This window comes from Parasteatoda tepidariorum, chromosome 2, assembly GCF_982258835.1.
Source record: "Parasteatoda tepidariorum strain Cologne lab strain chromosome 2, Ptep-v5.0, whole genome shotgun sequence".
Classification (NCBI taxonomy): Eukaryota; Metazoa; Arthropoda; class Arachnida; order Araneae; family Theridiidae; genus Parasteatoda; species Parasteatoda tepidariorum.
The window spans coordinates 126,911,956-126,928,762 of record NC_141756.1 but is presented as its reverse complement, the minus strand read 5'-3'; the positions used below and the strand labels follow the sequence as shown (position 1 = coordinate 126,928,762).

General features: G+C 30.8%; 1 protein-coding gene across 11 annotated transcripts in view; it reads left to right on the top strand.

Annotated features, from left to right (window-relative positions):
• Positions 1 to 10,380: 10,380 nt before the first annotated feature.
• The window catches only part of LOC147816190 (calcium-dependent secretion activator 1-like), a 278,097-nt gene continuing 271,670 nt past the window's right edge, over positions 10,381 to 16,807 (top strand). For 5 of the 11 annotated variants that reach the window (XM_087158357.1, XM_087158353.1, XM_087158358.1 and 2 more), the window contains exons 1-3: positions 10,395 to 10,624; positions 12,552 to 12,654; positions 14,607 to 14,705. The gene's annotated coding sequence lies outside the window, so the exon portion shown is untranslated. Of the gene's footprint in view, positions 10,625 to 12,551; positions 12,655 to 14,606; positions 14,706 to 16,807 lie in introns of all 11 variants that reach the window. The other 6 variants (XR_015431868.1, XM_087158360.1, XM_087158361.1 and 3 more) reach the window with 3 other exon arrangements.

Sequence of the window (16,807 nt, the reverse complement as noted above, 5' to 3'; positions counted from 1 at the left end):
CACGAACGTCGTATAAGCGTGGTCCAACGTCTAAGACCATGCGCTAGTGACTTACGATTGGAGCGTGGGGGACCGGGTTCGAACCTCGGCATAGTCAATTTTTAAATTTTTTTTCTTTTGTTTATTTTGCATTATATTATTTATTTAACGGGTTTATCGATGTTTTAAGGGATTCTATATATAAAAAATAATTTTTTCTGTTCGAGAAAATTCAAATAATGCTAAAAAACTGGAAAAAACCCGGAAAAGTAGTTTGTTTAAATTATATTATTTTTCAAAGTTTGTTTTACGATATTTTCACGACAGTTTAGCATAGGAAAGGTGTTCTATTTATAAAACCAATTGTCTTTCTTTGCAGAAGAACACACAATGGATTAAAAAATTAATAAAATAAATTGGCGGGAAAAAGGCTCAAATTTCAAGACCGCCTAACTCCCTTTAATATTAAGCTATAATTTTCAAACTCGGAATGGAAGTAGGCCTCTATGAACCAAACCACCCTACTTAAGTAAATATTTATAGATAGATTAGGGAGGTCGCAGTCACCCCTCATGTCTTTTGTTTAACTAACGGGGAGAGGGTAATTGAAGCTAAGTAGTAGCACGAAGGTCGAATAAGCGTGGTCCAACGGCTAAGACCATGCGCTAGTGACTTACGATTGGAGCGTGGGGGACCGGGTTCGAACCTCGGCTGTGGTCAATTTTTAAATTTTTTTTTCTTTTGTTTATTTTGCATTATATTATTTATTTAACGTGTTTATCGATGTTTTAAGGGATTCTATATATAAAAAATATTTTTTTCTGTACGGGAAAATTCAAATAATGCTTCAAAACTGGAAAAAAACCCGGAAAAGTAGTTTGTTTAAATTATATTATTTTTCTAAACTTGTTTTACGATATTTTCACGACAGTTTAGCATGGCAAAGGTGTTCTATGTATAAAACCAATTGTCTTTCTTTGCAGAATAACGCACAATGGATTAAAAAATTAAATGAAATAAATTGGCTGGAAAAAGGCTCAAATTTCAAGACCGCCTAACTCCCTTGAATATTAAGCTATAATTTTCAAACTCGGAATGGAAGTAGGCCTCTATGAACCAAACCACTCTACTTAAGTAAATATTTATAGATAGATTAGGGAGGTCGCAGTCACCCCTCATGATTTTTGTTTAACTAACGGGGAGAGGGTAATTAAAGCTATGTAGTAGCACAAACGTCGTATAAGCGTGGTCCAACGGCTAAGACCATGCGCTAGTGACTTACGATTGGAGCGTGGGGGGCCGGGTTCGAACCTCGGCTGGGGTCAATTTTTAAATTTTTTTTTCTTTTGTTTATTTTGCATTATATTATTTATTTAACGTGTTTATCGATGTTTCAAGGGATTCTATATATAAAAAATATTTTTTTCTGTTCGGGAAAATTCAAATAATGCTTAAAAACTGCAAAAAAACCGGAAAAGAAGTTTGTTTAAATTATATTATTTTTCTAAACTTGTTTTACAATATTTTCACGACAGTTTAGCATAGCAAAGGTGTTCTATGTATAAAACCAATTGTCTTTCTTTGCAGAAGAACGCACAATGGATTAAAAAATTAAATAAAATAAATTGGCGGGAAAAAGGCTCAAATTTCAAGACCGCCTAACTCCCTTTAATATTAAGCTATAATTTTCAAACTCGGAATGGAAGTAGGCCTCTATGAACCAAACCACCCTACTTAAGTAAATATTTATAGATAGATTAGGGAGGTCGCAGTCACCTCTCATGTCTTTTGTTTAACTAACGGGGAGAGGGTAATTAAAGCTATGCAGTAGCACGAACGTCGTATAAGCGTGGTCCAACGGCTAAGACCATGCGCTAGTGACTTACGATAGGAGCGTGGGGGACTGGATTCGAACCTCGGCTGTGGTCAATTTTTAATTTTTTTTTCTTTTGTTTATTTTGCATTATATTATTTATTTAACGTGTTTATCGATGTTTTAAGGGATTCTATATATAAAAAATACTTTTTTCTGTTCGGGAAAATTCAAATAATGCTTAAAAACTGGAAAAATCCCGGAAAAGTAGTTTGTTTAAATTATATTATTTTTCTAAACTTGTTTTACGATATTTTCACGAAAGTTTAGCATAGCAAAGGTGTTCTATTTATAAAACCAAATGTCTTTCTTTGCAGAAGAACGCGCAATGGATTAAAAAATTAAATAAAATAAATTGGCGGGAAAAAAGCTCAAATTTCAAGACCGCCTAACTCCCTTGAATATTAAGCTATTGTTTATTCATAACTCGACCTGCCCTATTTAAGGGCATACGATGAATATTAAGCTATAATTTTCAAACTCGGAATGGACGTAGGCCTCTATGAACCAAACCACCCTACTTAAGTAAATATTTATAGATAGATTAGGGAGGTCGCCGTCACCCCTCACGTCTTTTGTTTAACTAACGGGGAAAGGGTAATTAAAGCTATGCAGTAGCACGAACGTCGTATAAGCGTGGTCCAACGGCCAAGACCATGCGCTAGTGACTTACGATTGGAGCGTGGGGGACGGGTTCGAACCTCGGCTGGGGTCAATTTTTAAATTTTTTTATCTTTTGTTTATTTTGCATTATATTATTTATTTAACGTGTTTATCGATGTTTTAAGGGATTCTATATATAAAAAATATTTTTTTCTGATCGGGAAAATTCAAATAATGCTTAAAAACTGGAAAAAACCCGGAAAAGTAGTTTGTTTAAATTATATTATTTTTCTAAACTTGTTTTACGATATTTTCACGACAGTTTAGTATAGCAAAGGTGTTCTATGTATAAAACCAATTGTCTTTCTTTGCAGAAGAGCGCACAATGGATTAAAAAATTAAATAAAATAAAATGGCGAGAAAAAGGCTCAAATTTCATGACCACCTAACTCCCTTGACTATTAAGCTATAATTTTCAAACTCGGAATGGAAGTAGGCCTCTATGAACCAAACCACCCTACTTAAGTAAATATTTATAGATAGATTAGGGAGGTCGCAGTCACCCCTCATGTCTTTTGTTTAACTAACGGGGAGAGGGTGATTAAAGCTATGCAGTAGCACGAACGTCGTATAAGCGTGGTCCAACGGCTAAGACCATGCGCTAGTGACTTACGATAGGAGCGTGGGGGACCGGGTTCGAACCTCGGCTGTGGTCAATTTTTAAATTTTTTTTCTTTTGCTTATTTTGCATTATATTATTTATTTAACGTGTTTATCGATGTTTTAAGGGATTCTATATATAAAAAATATTTTTTTCTGTTCGGGAAAATTAAAATAATGCTTAAAAACTGGAAAAAACCCGGAAAAGTTGTTTGTTTAAATTATATTATTTTTCTAAACTTGTTTTACGATATTTTCACGACAGTTTAGTATAGCAAAGGTGTTCTATGTATAAAACCAATTGTCTTTCTTTGCAGAAGAACGCACAATGGATTAAAAAATTAAATAAAATAAATTGGCGGGAAAAAGGCTCAAATTTCAAGACCGCCTAACTTCCTCGAATATTAAGCTATAATTTTCAAACTCGGAATGGAAGTAGGCCTCTATGAACCAAACCACCCTACTTAAGTAAATATTTATAGATAGATTAGGGAGGTCGCAGTCACCCCTCTTGTCTTTTGTTTAACTAACGGGGAGAGGGTAATTAAAGCTATGCAGTAGGACGAACGTCGTATAAGCCTGGTCCAACGGCTAAGACCATGCGCTAGTGACTTACGATTGGAGCGTGGGAACCGGGTTCGAATATCGGCTGTGGTCAATTTTTAAATTTTTTTTTCTTTTGTTTATTTGGCATTATATTATTTATTTAACGTGTTTATCGATGTTTTAAGGGATTCTATATATAAAAAATATTTTTTTCTGTTCGGGAAAATTAAAATAATGCTTAAAAACTGGAAAAAACCCGGAAAAGTTGTTTGTTTAAATTATATTATTTTTCTAAACTTGTTTTACGATATTTTCACGACAGTTTAGCATAGCAAAGGTGTTCTATGTATAAAACAAAATGTCTTTCTTTGCAGAGGAACGCACAATGGATTAAAAAATTAAATAAAATAAATTTGCGGGAAAAAGGCTCAAATTTCAAGACCGCCTAACTCCCTTAAATATTAAGCTATAATTTTCAAACTATGAATGGAAGTAGGCCTCTATGAACCAAACCACCCTACTTACGTAAATATTTATAGATAGATTAGGGAGGTCGCAGTCACCCCTCATGTCTTTTGTTTAACTAACGGGGAAAGGGTAATTAGAGCTATGCAGTAGCACGAACGTCGTATAAGCGTGGTCCAGCGGCTAAGACCATGCGCTAGTGACTTACGATTGGAGCGTGGGGGACCGGGTTCGAACCTCGGCTGTGGTCAATTTTTAAATTTTTTTTTCTTTTGTTTATTTTGCATTATATTATTTATTTAACGTGTTTATCGATGTTTTAAGGGATTCTATGTATAAAAAATATTTTTTTCTGTTCGGGAAAATTCAAATAATTTTAAAAACTGGAAAAAACCCGGAAAAGTAGTTTGTTTAAATTATATTATTTTTCTAAACTTGTTTTACGATATTTTCACGACAGTTTAGCATAGCAAAGGTGTTCTATGTATAAAACCAATTGTCTTTCTTTGCAGAAGAACGCACAATGGATTAAAAAATTAAATAAAATAAATTGGCGGGAAAAAGGCTCAAATTTCAAGACCGCCTAACTTCCTCGAATATTAAGCTATAATTTTCAAACTCGGAATGGAAGTAGGCCTCTATGAACCAAACCACCCTACTTAAGTAAATATTTATAGATAGATTAGGGAGGTTGCAGTCACCCCTCATGTCTTTTGTTTAACTAACGGGGAAAGGGTAATTAAAGCTATGCAGTAGCACGAACGTCGTATAAGCGTGGTCCAACGGCTAAGACCATGCGCTAGTGACTTACGATTGGAGCGTGGGGGACCGGGTTCGAACATCGGCTGTGGTCAATTTTTAAATTTTTTTTTCTTTTGTTTATTTGGCATTATATTATTTATTTAACGTGTTTATCGATGTTTTAAGGGATTCTATATATAAAAAATATTTTTTTCTGTTCGGGAAAATTCAAATAATGCTTAAAAACTGGAAAAAAACCCGGAAAAGTAGTTTGTTTAAATTATATTATTTTTCTAAACTTGTTTTACGATATTTTCACGACAGTTTAGCATAGCAAAGGTGTTCTATGTATAAAACCAATTGTCTTTCTTTGCAGAAGAGGGCACAATGGATTAAAAAAATAAATAAAATAAATTGGAGGGAAAAGGGCTCAAATTTCAAGACCGCCTAACTCCCTTGAATATTAAGCTATAATTTTAAAACTCGGAATGGAAGTAGGCCTCGATGAACCAAACCACCCTACTTAAGTAAATATTTATAGATAGATTAGGGAGGTCGCAGTCACCCCTCATGTCTTTTGTTTAACTAACGGGGAGAGGGTAATTAAAGCTATGTAGTAGCACGAACGTCGTATAAGCGTGGTCCAACGGCTAAGACCATGCGCTAGTGACTTACGATTGGAGCGTGGGGGACCGGGTTCGACCCACGGCTGTGGTCAATTTTTAAATTTTTTTTTCAATTGTTTATTTTGCATTATATTATTTATTTAACGTGTTTATCGATGTTTTAAGGGATTCTATATATAAAAAATATTTTTTTCTGTTCGGGAAAATTCAAATAATGCTTAAAAACTGGAAAAAACCCGGAAAAGTAGTTTGTTTAAATTATATTATTTTTTTAAACTTGTTTTACGATATTTTCACGACAGTTTAGCATAGCAAAGGTGTTCTATGTATAAAACCAATTGTCTTTCTTTGCAGAAGAACGCACAATGGATTAAAAAATTAAATAAAATAATTTGGCGGGAAAAAGGCTCAAATTTCAAGACCCCCTAACTCCCTTGAATATTAAGCTATAATTTTCAAACTCGGAATGGAAGTAGGCCTCTATTAACCAAACCACCCTGCTTAAGTAAATATTTATAGATAGATTAGGGAGGTCGCAGTCACCCCTCATGTCTTTTGTTTAACTAACGGGGAGAGGGTAATTAAAGCTATGCAGTAGCACGAACGTCGTATAAGCGTGGTCCAACGGCTGAGACCATGCGCTAGTGATTTACGATTGGAGCGTGGAGGACCGGGATCGAACCTCAGCTGTGGTCAATTTCTACATTTTTTTTTCTTTTGTTTATTTTGCATTATATTATTTATTTAACGTGTTTATCGATGTTTTAAGGGATTCTATATATAAAAAAAAAAAATTCTGTTCGGGAAAATTCAAATAATGCTGAAAAACTGGAAAGAACCCGGAAAAGGAGTTTATTTAAATTATATTATTTTTCTAAACTTGTTTTACGATATTTTCACGAAAGTTTAGCATAGCAAAGGTGTTCTATGTATAAAACCAATTGCCTTTCTTTGCAGAAGAGCGCACAATGGATTAAAAAATTAAATAAAATAAATTGGCGGGAAAAAGGCTCAAATTTCAAGACCGCCTAACTCCCTTGAATATTAAGTTATAATTTTCAAACTCGGAATGGAAGTAGGCCTCTATGAACCAAACCACCCTACTTAAGTAAATATTTATAGATAGATTAGGGAGGTCGCAGTCACCCCTCATGTCTTTTGTTTAACTAACAGGGAGAGGGTAATTAAAGCTATGCAGTAGCACGAACGTCGTATAAGCGTGGTCCAACGGCTGAGACCATGCGCTAGTGACTTACGATTGGAGCGTGGGGGACCGGGTTCGAACCTCAGCTGTGGTCAATTTTTAAATTTTTTTTCTTTTGTTTATTTTGTATTATATTATTTATTTAACGTGTTTATCGATGTTTTAAGGGATTCTTTATATAGAAAATATTTTTTTCTGTTCGGGAAAATTCAAATAATGCTTAAAAACTGGAAAAAAACCGGAAAATTAGTTTGTTTAAATTATATTATTTTTTTAAACTCGTTTTACGATATTTTCACGACAGTTTAGCATTGAAATAGTGCTCTATGTATAAATTCGTTTGTCTACTTAGCGTCCGAGTTTGAAAATTATACCTTGATATTAAAGGGAGCTAGGGGTCTTGAAATTTGAACCTTTCTCAAGTCATTTTATTTTTTTATTCTTTTTTCTTTATTATTCCATTATGCTTTCTTTGCTGGATTTCACACACGGAAAACACCCCATGCATGCTAGATTATCCAAAATGATACAAAAGATGTCGAAAAAGAGCAAATTAACTGATTTTCCTGGATTTTTCCATTTTTTTTCCCATTTTCCCAATGAAAAAATCTATTTCCTACATGCAGAACCCTCCAGATTATCGAAAAACACATAAAAAATAATATAATTTAAAATAAACAAAAAAAGAATTTGTACGTCCCTGGGAATCGAACCCAGGACCCCTGCCTCCAGCAGCGAACTTGCATGTCTGGGGGCCTTCCTTTCAGTCCACGGTGATACAAGATATACTCTCTCCTCTCATCTTCGCAATATGCCTTTAGGGGTCCACTGTGGCCTATAAAAATTTACTTCGGCAGCCTTGTTTGGACCATAGACCCCTACTTAGGGTTCGAGTTTGAAAATTATACCTTGATATTAAAGGGAGCTAAGGGGTCTTGAAATATGAACCTTTCTCGAGCCATTTTATTCTTTAATTCTTTTTTTTGTTATTCCATTACGCTATCTTTGCTGGATTTCTCACACAGAAAACACAACATGCATGCTAGAATATCCAAAATGTTACAAAAAAAGTCAAAAATGAGCAAATGAGCTGATTTTTTTGGATTTTTCCAGTTTTTCCCCATTGCCCAATAAAAAAAATTATTTCCTACATGCAGGATCCTCTAGAATATCGAAAAACACATGAAAAAAATAATATAATTTAAAATAAACAAAAACAAAAAAAAGAAATTTTTTTGAAAATTTGTCCGTCTCGGGGATTCGAACCCAGGACCCCTCCCTCCAGCAGCGAACTTGCTTGTCTGGTGGCCTACCTTCTAGTCCACGGTGATACTTCAAGGCTACCACAGTTTCACTTCAAACGCTCTCTTCTCTCATCTTCGCAATATACCTTTAGGGGACCACTGTGACCCCCCTAATTGACCTATAAAAATTCTCTCCGGCAGCCTTGTTTGGACCATAGACGATGAAAAACCCAAAAATCGACCAAATTATACTTTTTTCAATTTTTGTTTCAAAAAATAATAGTTATATCTACCTACAATTTAAAAAAAAAAAATTTCAATTTCAGTCATTTTTTGAAAAGTTATAAGCATTTTAAGATTTGTAAACAAGGTTATGTAAACTGTCTGTTTTTATTGTTAAACTGTTTTTCTCAATGTTGTTTTTTACGATATTCAAACTTCGAAAAGTTCCTTGCGCAGCAGTTTTGAATAAATCTTTATTTTTTCTTCATATTTATGATTGGTCTAATGTTCCGTAACCAATGTGATATAAATAAAAGCTGAATACTCACTGAATATTTTTTAAATTACTTTAAATTGTTATTTAAATTTCAATTTTTAAGAATTATATAAAGACTATGATATTTTGATTTTTATTTGTTTAAAATTAAGTGCTAAGTTGTTCAAACATATCCAATTTTATTTATACTTATTCAAACAGTAATATAAATGAGTTTCATACAGCTACGATAAAAACTCATGCGCAAGAAACATTTTTAATTATTGGAACATTTAGTAATTTAACTTGCGGATAAATTTTAAAAAAATTATAACTTTTCAATAAATTAATATTTTTGCTTCAAATTTTGGGAATATCTTTCTAAATGCTTTACTCACAATCTATGAAATTTTCATTAAGCATGGTTGATATTTAAAAAAAAATCATTTTGAACCTGAAGTGTCCCCTTAAAGCAATCAGATCAATAGAACCTGAACATTTATAAATCGCAAAATGTTATACTAGATGCATTTTTTTTTTTTATCTTGAATTCAGCTTTAGTTACTTTTTTTTCTGTAGTGATGCCAATCTTTAGGGTAGATATAAAAAAAAATTATGAAAATTTTAGTTTGATGTATTGAATATGAAAAAAAATTTTCGAATCAAAATATATTTTCAGAAAATAAAGAGATGCTTTCAAAATTAAGGGAGCGTGAAGTATGATTCAAAAATGTTAAAGATTTTAACAAGCAAATAATGTTTACAAAATTTACATTTATTTTTTCTTCAGAAATTTAAATTTTAGTTAGAACACCCCTTTTGACATTTCCTTAAACCAAGTGTAAGTGTTTGGAAACTTAGAGTTAAAAGAAAAGTTTTAAATACGTTTGTAAAAGCATAAAAGAAGAGAAAGTTAAAAAAAAAAGAATAATAGTTTAATACCACTCTTTTTGTATTATTTTTAGAGAAGTCTTTCACTGCATTCGAATACAGTGAAAATTTTGAACAGGATCTTGTTCACAATTTTTAGATTTTAAGTTTCAATAGTTTTCTGCATTTTTTGTAATAATTATATTTGTGAATTTATTTGTATTAATGTTCTAAACAAGTCATGGAGTGACTCTTCAAAGGTATTTCCCTCTTCAAAGAAAAGATAAATTACAATTTAATTACGAAAAGGGATATTTATAGGTAATATATTTTTATTATTAAAAAATAAAACGTAATAATTTATGTCATTTTCTTTAATCTTTAGGTCAGCGAAATCCCCCTACTATACTCCAAACCACCTTATTTCGATAGGGCTGTCAAAAAGCACGCGAACCTATGATCCCAACCAGTGTCATGGAAGCATCTAATCCCCTCTTCAAAGGTCCAAACTGTGATGGCAAGTCTGAAAAACTTTTAAATACATATTTTCGCTGCCTCTTTTAGTACTTCTCTATACCCAAGTGTTTTGTTTTAGCCTTTCCCGCTAAAAGATTTCATTTACCAGGTTACGCTTCAAACCTCTGTCGTCCCGCAGTGGACTGATCGTTAAGACACGGTTCCCAGCAGATCACCGAAGTCAAGCATCACTGACTACGGTCAGTGTGCGGGTGGGTCACCACTTAGATCAGTCTGCGTAGGGACCGAGGGTGTGCCGTATTGGTCCTCGTTAAACTGTGCTACCGTAAAGTGCTCGACTTCGCGCGCAGGTCGTCGGGCTACCGAAGCGGGGGTGCCATCCCTTTCGCAGAGGATCAAAATTGTGATGGCATGGCTTCGGATCATCCTCCGGGATGTTTCCCAGACCGTCGCCAATAGCCCATTGTGCAGCTCTAGTGCGATGCAAAGTAACAACAACATCAAATCTCTGTCTCCCATTCGCGAATTTTTTCCAAACAGTGAGAATGGCCCTTGAGGTTAAACAACGGGTGAGCCAGTTGCTTTAGGTCAGACTGATCATGTATTTTAAAATTAAAGAACTCATGTAACAGAAATAGAAGGTCAGAAACGTCTTAATCAAAACAAATAGTTTACAAATTTGGCAAAAAATTTAATTTTTTGTTTTTTCAATAAGCTTCGAGAAATGAGATTAAAATGTTCTATTTTTAAAAGACTATGAAGAATGGACCTCATTTAAGAACTCCTTAGACTGCACCAAAACTATTGCTGATCAGTTATGAGATTTATCTATTTATATCATGATAACATCATATGCAGGTTTGAGTTTTTGTATTTTGAAATAAAAAAAGTTAATTTTAGAAGTAAATCATCTTTATAGATAAAACAACAAAAACAATTAAATTACTAAAATCAACTCTTAAATATAAAACATTTCTGACATTTATGTATAGTTTTTATGTTTTGTAAATGTATTTGATTTTAACGAATCTTTCTCAAGGTCAAAGGAAAGGAAAACGACCCTTAATACTTTTTATATTTTCTTTTTAATATAGGATGCAAAAGAAGACAATATTTGTTCAATATATGTCAACAAATAGTTCACAGCCAGTAGTACACAAATATTTATTTCACAATTTTTAAGAAATTTATTTATAATTTTTAAAATAAATGTTTATTTTACTTTATCTATTTACCTATATTTTTCTTATTTCAAAATTTTTTTTTTGTGTGTTTAAATTGGTATATTTTTATAAAAAATACTCTGAACTTTGAAAATTTTTTTAAAAGTTTTTAAATATTTTTCATAAAACTTTTTTTCAACTTTTTAGTACTTATTAGTTATTTCTTAGTGTGATCTATAATGTCATTTCATTTTTAATATATAACTGTGTTTGTTTCAGTTTTTTTCCCTTTTAATATTATAAAATGAAAAATAGGTATTGTAGCTTTTTTTTATTATATGTATTTGACGCAATTTTTCGCAACTTTAATTTGTCTCATATGACAGGGAAAACTGTTCTTTTCTAATAAATTAGATATAGAATTTTTCTTAAATTTATTTTTCTATTTCGATCCTTATGAAACATACACTTAATTGTAAAACTTATACTTAACATTTAAATTTTATTTATTTACTTTTAGTTTTTCTTTTCTTGATATTTATAATGCATATCATTATTATTAAAAAGATTTTATTTTTCATATATTATGCACACACAAAGCCACCAGAACATCATAGTGGCCCCACTCTCTTTCTTTTTGTTATCCAGCACAAAACTTGTTGAGAATAACCAAGAAAACCTTTCAGGGGCCTCAAACTAAATAGCACATTTAAATTCAGTGCCACATAATGTAATTGATATTAAGATTTTACGCTACACACAGTGCCATCTCCTTATTAGTGTGTGAAAACTTAATCATTAGATCTGAAGTTATTCAGTTTTTTATTTATTTTTTGTAAATGTTTTTCTTATTTGCAGTTACCTAAAAAACTGCATTATATTTTCTGAGACTACTAGCTTTTGGGAATTAGGTATTAAGTCTTTTTTCTTTTCTGAGTGCATTAATGTGTGGATCCATGCACACATTTTATACAACTCCCAACACTGTTTCTTCTGGATTAGCAATTTTGTAGTATGAGTGATGAATAAAAATGTCATGATGAATAAAAGCGAAAGAAATCACAATTATTTGCTAAAAATTATAGTTTGTATTTTAAAAAGTTATATAAAAATCACCTAAAATTTCCTAGAGTTAAAAAATTTATTGTAAGACATCCCACAAAGTCAAATTGTTTTTTTACTTTAAAGTTCATTAATATTTTTAATCATTAAATTGTTTCATTAATAACTGTTTTAATAATATGCCAATTTGTTCTAAGTTAAAACTTGCCAGCCATTTTTCAATAATAAAAAAAATTAATTTTAAAGTGTGTCATCAATAATTTCTACAGGAATTTGTAACTAACTTCCTAGAAAATTTTTACAAATATCTTTACGAAATCTTATGTTCCAATTTTGTTTTATAGTATTTGTGGCAATGATACTTTTTTATGCTAATATGCTTGATTTGATACTATATCAATATTCTCAAACCAATTAATATTGCACCTTAGTATGTGAAAATCTGTTCACCAGTTCACACAATTATTCACAGTCTTCTTTTTGTGCATTCTCCATAGTCTTTATGCTAATATATTCTTTTACTGAATTGTTATTTAATTGTTAGTATGAATTTTTTACAGACTTATTCTGAAGCTTTGTGTGATTTTTGGAAAAATTTGCTTAAGCTAAATGAAAGAAGAAAAGAAAACAACATAATTGTTCATTCTAATCCAGTTAACAAAGGTATTAATTCCCTTATTATTTTAAATATTATAACGGGAGAGTAGGGGGGAAACTGGGTACCTTGATTGTGTCAAAATTAATTTTGTTTTTCAGTGGGCAAACTCTGAATTACACGTCACTTGTCAAAAAGATGCACCTATCATATTGTTGGTGATTAATTCAATGCATCTGTGTAGATAAACTTGTTTTTCTGTATCAACTTTAATGTTCTTTTGTTTTTAAATCTAGCGTTATTACAATTATTTTTAGTACAGCTTAATAAAAGTAATTACTAACGATTCATAACAAACAATAAGGTTCATTAGTATCACTCTTCAGTAGAACCTTTACTCTTGGGGGTTAGACAGGGTAACACCCAATCTTTCCCTAGGCTGAGACCATGAAAGCTAGAAAACATTGAAGGAAGAAAATAACTGCATTCAAGATTGAACAAAAGTTTCATGGAACAAAGTTTATTGCTTCTATTTTCATATTTTGTGTAGTTTTTGAAGACAGCAGAATTGTAGTTTATGCTTTGATATAAAAAATTCTCTGCAATTTTCTTTTTAAAAAATGCTATAGTTTTCGTAATGAATTTTGGTCAGACCCCTAGATGTTTTGTCCCCCTCCCTTGAGTACAGTCTTGACTTCATCACATGTAAATTGCCTGCATAATTTCAGTAAATTTCCTTATAAAATGGAAATGTCTGCTACTTTTTCATTGAAATTCTAGCTTTTCTAAATTTCCCATAGAGTTAGCATTTATTCCTGGTCTTATTAATGGGGTGATTTGACTTTTTCTAGAAAAAAATCACTTATAACAAAAGTTATATATGTGTGACTTTTCATGACTGTTGTCTTGTACAAAACTAAACAAGGGATATCTGACAGCTTCTATGTTGAGCAGATCAACTCCAACACCCTTTAAATCTTAGCTAAACGATCTTTCCCCACTTTTCCTTACATCTGAGAATGAAAGACTATGATGTTGAACTAAATTTATGTATTATCTTTTTAATTATCCTTTTTTTAATAAACTTTTATAATTTAATAATATCTCACTGCCATGTATATTTTTTCCATAAAATTTTAATTCTCTATTTTGGTTGTGTTTTGTGGATAAATTTACAAATTAAGTCATTGAAATGTAACATCACAAAATTACTTATGTATGATCTTTGTGATGACTACTTGTTGTCATTCTATAATGTGGTCACTATAAAACAAAGATGGCAAACCTACGACACTCGTGGCACTAGGTTTTCAGATGTAATGGTGGTACACAACAAGTATACTATAAATTACTTTATTTGCTTACATTTACTGCAAAACGTTTTTAAAAAATCTCTAAGACTGACAGCAGCAAAGGTAGATTCAGAAACGAGCATTATTGTGTGCATAAGTTAATATGCATTTATTTTATGATCATTTGTCTATTTTAACTAGAATTCTTAAAATTTATATCTGAATGTGCTTTAAAAAATCACAAGTTCTCTGAGTTGTTACAGGAAATGGAATCTCAATAGGACAAACTTTTTACGTTGTATACAGTTTCTTCTCAAATTTGAAGAACTTTTAGATGAAATTTGATTTTTCATACCAAAAAAAGAATTTACTTAATTTATGGGTTCAATTTAACTGTGTGATTTCATGTTTTTTTTACATTTGCAGCACTATCAACAGATTTAAATTAGAAATTGAGAAGAAAAGTTTAAACTGAAAATATGTTGTTTGAGATCCCTGAAGTGCAAACTTGATATATATTCCTGAAAAGAATAGCGAGTTTCGCTGATTTATCTTCTAAAGGCAGAAAAATATTTTTAAGAGCTGTTTGGATATTACAAAATTCTGATGAAATATTATCAAAGCTATTTTCTATTTTCTCTATTTTGTAAATTTTAGAAAACATAAAAGTTTTGCTTTAAGATCTCCCTTTGCTAAAATGAATGATCATAAAATGTCACTTTTTTTAGTGGTTTGATATTTCGGAAAGGAAACTGACAGAATGGTCTTGGTAAAGCATTAGAAGAACTTGAGAATGCAGATTTGAAGAATTGAACACAAAAAATAGGGTAATTTAATCCTTAGAAAATTGAATATTTTCATACTTGTTTTTAATGTGATATTATATATTTATTTATAATGTAATATAAATGCATTTTGAAATGTAATAAGTGCATTAAGTTCTTAAATTGAATTGAACAAAATTTTTTTAGAAACTGGAAGAAAATAAAGGCAGATTAAAATAATATTTTCAGTTGTATTGATGAGTAGTATATGGGGGGGGGGGGGCTACAGGACACTTTGCCCCTTCCTCATATACTACTATTAATTTCCTATTTTATATTAAAAAAATTTAAAATATACCTATATTTTGCATTTTTATATGAAATATTAAACAAAATCAGCATATTTAAAAATTCTTATTTTTTATATTAATAATTTTTATTTTATTAATAATCCTGTATTTTATATGACTTTAGTAATCAAAATTCTTATTTTTATAGTAATAATCCCTCATTTTTTTATGAGTTTAGTAATAATCCCTTATTAATAAAATTTAAAATATCGTTTTTTATTTTACATGCAAATCATAATCGTAATATTTATTTTTACCTTTAAAATCAAAAATATATTTTCCACTATTATTTTTTCTTATAGCTTTATCAGATATTTCCCCTTGACATTTCGAGAGATAAAAATCTTTCTCATCATTGTCTACTTCTAATCTAGCTACAATAGAGTCACCGTATTTTGTATTTATTTTTCTCAGCGATATTAAATTATATTTACCTATCTCGAGTTCATTTAATTTGTATGTTTCAGGAAATCGTTTGAGGTCATTGAATTCTTCCATTTATTTAGAAACATTTTTTGCAATATAATTTCTGTAATACATACACTTGTATAACGAACATCCAGGTCCTAAAATTTTAGTACATTTAGGTACATCAATGTCAATAGATGGTATATTCAATTCATCTAATATCTCTTTTTCTAAAATACCTCCTTTATAAGCAAATGTACCACCATATAGTTGATATAGGTTATTTATATAATTTTTTACGTCTTGATGATTTATCCATAAACTATTCTTATTTCTAATAAATCTTAATCCGTGTACTTCTGAAGTGCATTTACGTACAATCTTCAATTCTTGATCATTCAATTCACAATTGGGTGTAAATACGCCAATATATTCACCGATTGGTAAATTTAAATGAACCCATCCTATCTCTCTTACAATCTTACGATTGGGAAAAATAAATCCCTGACGGTTTAGGATGACTGTAATCTTATCCATTTATTAAGAAACATTTTTTAAAAGCCAAAAGGCACAGTATCATAATTATCTAAAAGTCTACGTTTATCGTATCCAAAGGTATAACGTTTATTTGTTTTAATACTTGAATATTTCTATCTTTTTCGATTTTAAACTGATTGACTTCTACATCTAAACAATCTGTTTCACCTGTTATTATTTTAGTCCTATTATCAAAGTCTAATATGGTTTCACTCTGATAAGACATTTTAAATCCTTTTACTTTTCCATGTACAGATTTATCATTTAACTTATACCCATAATCTTTAAAGGCTCCAGCTATCGAAGATGTAATATATTTATCATTTCCCAATTCATCAGTCCATTCTCCTATCATGCATCCCGTTTCAATTTTATTGGTACCGTCGTCTATATATACTACACTATCTGTATCATAATAAAGTACTTTATCTCCTAATTTATCTAACATTTCATATAATCTAATTCTGGCAGAACTAGTTGTAAAAGCAGCTATATATACATTAGTATTGAAGTTATTTTTTTCAAATTTATCTTTCATTTTATAACTCATTTCCACACAATCGTTGTTTAAAAAATTCATATTCAAATCTTTAATAGTATCATTTAGAATAATTCTATAAAAATCTTCAATTTCCATCACATATTCAGTTTGCTTCATATTATTTCTTTAGCCAAACTTAACCCATAAAGAATTTAAACATATTTTAGCTATGAATCTCAAACCTGGATTTTCTTCAATTTTATCTAATTTAATATTTAATTTTTCCTTAACTACTTTTCTACTCTTCTTCATTTTTGAAATTATTTTTCCACTTATCACAAGTTTCTAATTTTATTTTTAAAAACATCTTGACATATTTTCTAAATAGT